The following is a 6,000-nucleotide window of genomic DNA, read 5'->3' as shown; positions in this document are numbered from 1 at the left end:
TGTACATGATCAATCATTCACTTAACTAGAATTTTCCATAGAATTTTAAGCACAGGCCTCGGCTATAATCATCCGGTGAAGGTAACATCCGCATGCAGTACTCTGCATGTGAGTTGCGTACCTGAAAAGAAATTAAAGACATATGTCGTGGCCTCAATTGCGCCAGCTCCGCATACACGTGTTACACGTGTAAAATGAAGGTGGCAAACTGAGCATCACACACATTAAGATGGGTTTGTTTTCTCATGCCTACACACTCATTGATGAACAAGTGGACAAGAATGTATACGCTTGCCTAGAAAATAAATAATAAAGACGTGGACAAGAATTGTAGTAGTTTGTGGATGTGGATATATCATGGCCCGTAGAGCAGTAAATAAAGAATAAATAATATATATATAAAAAGAAATTGAATGGAGAATGGTAAAATTTCGTTAATTTTAAAAGAAAATACATTTTTAGAACTTGTTTAGGGGATAGGATCATAGGAAAAATAATCAAAGGGTTTTTTTTAAAGATATTTGGTATGTAATAAATCTCAAAAGTTTTAATCAGTTTATTATAAATTTATAAACTGACATGATGTCATATAATACGATGTTAAATTTATTTTATAAGAAAAATAATTTTATAATTTAACAAATATATCTTATTAAATTACGTGAGTTTATAATTCTAAAGCTAGCATTTCTTATGAGGGTGGTGATAGGATTATTAATAAGATATTACGAATTTTTTTTAAGAAAAAATTAAAAAAAATATAATTTTACTAATAGTTATTTTTTTAACTATTAAGTAAAATAAAAAATAAAAAATATATATATATATATAGAAAGAATAATAAATGGGTAATTAAAGGATAATAATCCTTTTATTTTCCATCTTATGAATATTTGGCCACAGTTTTGGGATCAGATCAATTAAACTTGTTCATGTATAGTCAGGTTGTACGTCTCTCTTTGCTGTACTCGAATCTTTGGACCATTCAAGATGATCATGTTTAGGCACCTCCTGTGGATGGCTAGCCACAAACTCAATCGATCTTTTAGGCGTGACTTTGAGAGTATTATATTCTAAATTCATGTTTAGTCAAGTCGACTTAGAGACATCTCGATATTAATTAAGAATTTGAGTAGGCTGGCTTTGCTCCTAATAATTTCTCGAGTCTTTGGGACGTCATTGGGTTACCTGGCTACCAAACTCTCGGCTTCCCATCAGACTTTTGACGACGTGACAATTCGTTTTGTTTTGTACGTGGTTTCTGCATGCGTCATGAATTTTACACTTCGCACCTTAATAATTGATGCAATAATGTACCATTATTCGTAGAGCTTTACTATTCATAAGCTCATACACCATACACTATATAATTTTTTATTTTTTTTATTTTTTAAATTTATATTTTAAATTTTATTTAGTTTTATTCTTTTTAAAATAATAGAATTTTTCTATTAATTATCCATATACTACACATTTAATAAGAAAAAAAATTAAAAAAATAATAAAAAGGATGGTGTGTGGTGTATGAGGCTTATGAGTAGAATTTTTCTTATTCGTAAAGTTCTAAATAATTTACCATACTCATCATTCTATCCTACTTATTTTACATATTTTAAAATTATTTTTTTATTTTTTATTTTATTTTATTTTTATTAAATTAATTGAATTATTCTACTTATCATCCATTAACAATATCCTTATTATAGGAAAAATGAAAAAGAAATTAAAATAACTATGATGTATTGCATGTGTGGATGATAAATAAAATTATTCAATGGTTTGAAGTGCAAAATGCAAAACTTTTAGGCTATGTCTGGCCATTTAGATAAGATAAAATGATTTCAATTCAAAATTTTTCATAATATTTTTTTTAAATATCACTCGAATATAAAATGCTTTTTAATTTTAAGGATTTAATATATTTATCTAATCATTACCTCATAATTATAAATTTTTTAAATTTATAAATTTTTTAAAAATATATAAAAATAACTACTGTATTTTAAAATAGTTTTGGCTGAATAGAGAAGCAGTGGTCCTCTGCTGGGATTCGCCAGTACAACAAATCAGATCATCGTATACTGTTCTGACACGTGATAATTCTATCCATTTGGATGAGATCATCAATTACGTATCTCTTCAACATTTCAAATCTATGTCGCATTCACCACACTAGCATCTGCCTCCACGATGTTCCACTGCTATTTCCCCCCCATATTATTTTTGTTTCCCAGTAATTTTTTTTAAAACAATTAATGTTAAATACAGTTTTAAACCGTATAAATTTCCTGTATTGTGATCTTTAAAAGATTGAAATTCATTAAAATAATTTATTTTTCATGTGCATTTTTAAATTTATTTTTATGAGATTTTTACATTTTAAAATTGTATAAATTATTTATCTGTTTCTAATATTTAGATTGATAAATATTACTAGTAGATAATATAAATCTTACATAACTATGGATATTGTATTTATGTCTTTTTAGAATATAAAAAAATTAAAATTAAAAAGTCGTAGAAAATCATGATCCCTATATTGTATTTATGTATTTTTTTTTAATTTTTTAATTTTTTAATTTTTTAAAATTTTTTAATTTTATTTATTTATTTATTTATTTTTATAAAAAAAAAATCACTGGTTGCATTGGACTTGAAGTGTTATGGACCTCTCACCTGAGGGCTTGACCATAACAGACTGGCATGGATCATAAATATTTGGGGGGAAGTTGACCTATTGGGTTCAAAATATTTGAATCCATTGAACTTGCAATTTGCGTGTATAATTTTGAAACATGTTCTTTTATTTATATTAAGCCAACTCACATATTTATGCAATTCAATGTATAATTTTAAGATAAATGATTTATATAAATTTTAAATAGATAAATTTCGTGTAATCATTTGTAAGAAAGTAGGTCCACATTAAAAAGATCTAAAAAAACATATTATTTTATTAACGAGATCCTTTTATAGAAGGAATGCACAAAACTTATCTATGTAAAACTTATATCCAACATTACTTTAAATTTAAAGGTCTCTATGCTCCTTTCTTATATAGCTCTGTTTTTTTCATTTACATATAATTTATTAAAACCAATAAACAAACTAAAATCCAATCTGATGAAACCAATGCACTTTTGTAAAGATCTTGGGTTTCACTCTTTATTTTTTGAGGGTGATTCAAGTCAAGTTGTCATTGTTTTATTATCACATGATCAAAATGATGGAAGGTGTTGTATCCTATCATATTTTCAAGCTTTATTTGTGGTTCTTGTTGGAAAATCCAACATGTTTAGAGAGAGGTTAATGGTGTGGCTCATAAGCTTGCTAGAGAAGTTGTGTTTCTTGATTCTGAGTTTATAGATATGGATACTGTATATATGTTTAATGATATGAATGCAATTCTGTTTTTTAGAAAAAAATAACTAAAGCTAAAAAAAAATTAACAATTTTTTAAATAAATAAATGTAAAACCAAAAAAAAAAAAAATCTTATATTCATATGTAAAATGCATGTAACACAAAATTAATGCATAAAATAATGTTGGAGATAAAAACGAAATAATTTTGTGCATGAAACCAATTTTACCAAGTAGTTATATTCTATACCCGTATCCGCTCTCAGGTATGGGTAGGAAGGGAATCCAGTTATCGGCTAAAAAACGAGCAATTTGAAATCAGATTCTAGATCAGAAAAAACCCGACTCGGATGAATAGTCTAACTACAAAGTTACGTTCTCGTGTGTCTGGTTAGGGTGGAAAATTGAAGTCAATGAAAATATTATCTTGTAAACATAAGTAAAATTAATCCCCTTGGGTGAAAAATGACTTATTTCTTTCGAGCGAGATTAGTTTATTTTTGTCTATCATTTTATATTTTTTAATCAAAGGAATTAATAATCACCTAATTGTTAATTGTTTTATACTAAACTAAAATATATATTTTTTATACTAAAGAAACATAAATTAAAAATAATGATAAATAAGCTAGCTTCATTCGTCAAATAGTAACGCAACACTTTCACAATTTTAAGTGGTATTGTTTTTACTTAAAATAAGTAATAATGCTATATATAGTTGTAGAGCGTGCAAATATTGTACAGTTGCTTTAAAGAAAAAGAGTTGGGTTTATTATTAGCTTTTTTTATGTGGATTTTTTATTTATTTAATTTTTTTAACTTAATTACGTGACGCTTGTACACTTACGACTGCAACTATAATTTTTCTAAAACAAGAGGCTGAGTGAGTGTTTGCCTTTTTCACGTAAATTTCTCGCATTTAATTAATTATATCAGTTAATGTATTAAGCAACTTCAATTTATATACCCATTAATTCAACCATTTAGATTAGAATAAACTTTGAAATACGTCACATCAATTGTAATTAAAAAGATGACAGAACAATATCAACGATATATTTTGATTACGTGACATCTTAGACAAATGAATATGCTCATGATTCCATCTTGTTATCTCTTTCATGATCATGGGTGCCCTAAGAAAGAAACCTTTGACCTAATTATAATCTTCAAATCTCAGCCAATGCTCTAAGTTGTCGCGTTTTTAATGTTTCAATTGTTATTATGATATATTTGTAAATTTCTCTCTCCAAAAATAAGAAATAAATAAATGAAAATTGGGCAAACATGACCGACTTTATCTTAGGTGTAATTCCCAACATGAGTACAATTCTAGCAATACAATATATTTTCTCTTAAATTAAAAACCGTATTCTCTAATTATAATTCAAAATTCAAACATAGAAAGCAGAATCAAAAGTATTTGAATATAGTAATTCAATTCATATTTGCAAGTTGGTTTATCGACACAACAAATATACTGCTGATGTGGAGGCTTGCCACATTAGGTAATATAAATAAATAAATAAATAAATAAATCGTATTCTGACTCTTTTTATAACTGCATTAACGGATAGCAATTTAATTTATATTTATTAATTCGTTTATCGACACACCAAATATATTATTGATGTGTAAGTTTGCCACGTTCGATGGTATAAAAAAAACATTCTTATTTTGATTCTTTTATAATTGCATTAATGGATTGTAATTCAATTCATATTTGCAAGTTCGTTTATTGACACGTCAAATATACTACTGATGTGAAGGCCTACCACGTTATATAGTATAAAAAAATAATCTTATTTGAATTCTTGTTATAACTATAATAGATCCCATAATAAATAATTAATATATTATGATAGTAAATTCTTCAATCATGGCCAAGATCCATACTTGGAAGTTTGCAAGACTCCAACATCCTTGCTAGCTGCTACATTCGATGAATGAATACCTTCATCATTTTGATGATGAAGTGGGACATGACCCTTTTTTGTCAGGAGTATCAGCATGCTAAAGAATAGTGATAAATGTCACTATTCTTTAAGATAAATTGGTTTGATTTTGATAATCATAGGTTTTAGATTGATGGTAATTAATTAAAGAAGCTCTGCAAAATTAAGTACCCTAGAAAGCATGAAGAATGAAAGAAACATATGGGTCTAGTGTAGGTTACAACCACAACTTGGGAGAAGCCTCCTGCCACAAGAAGACAGAAAAGCTTCGTCCCCCTCCTTCATGATTGGTGAAGTGTGGGTCTCTTGACTCAGACAAAACATGCGAGGATTGAGGAAGAAGGGCCAAGTCATTGTCTCTCTTCCTCTTTTTGACATCATTTATGGACTCTCTTCATTATTTCCAAGTTGTTGTGTTTGTTGACAAATGTCAGTCATATTAAGTGTTTTAGGCAACAAGTGGGCAACAAGGCTTTTTTGTTTCTTTGGTTTTCAATGGATATGCTAGCTTGGCCATGACAAGTAGATAAACAAGTGGGTGTGTGGGGATGTTGAGAAGGAGAGAAAAAGTTAGGATAATATTTAGATAAAATGTTTGAGATGGAAGTTTGATGGGTTTTTGTGAAAATGGTCCTATGATCTCTCTCTCTCTCTCTCTCTCTCTCTCTCTCTCTCTCTCTCTCT

This window comes from Carya illinoinensis, chromosome 14 (assembly GCF_018687715.1).
Source record: "Carya illinoinensis cultivar Pawnee chromosome 14, C.illinoinensisPawnee_v1, whole genome shotgun sequence".
Classification (NCBI taxonomy): domain Eukaryota; kingdom Viridiplantae; phylum Streptophyta; class Magnoliopsida; order Fagales; family Juglandaceae; genus Carya; species Carya illinoinensis.
The sequence above is the reverse complement of the archived record's forward strand: the minus strand, read 5'-3'. Positions refer to the sequence as shown.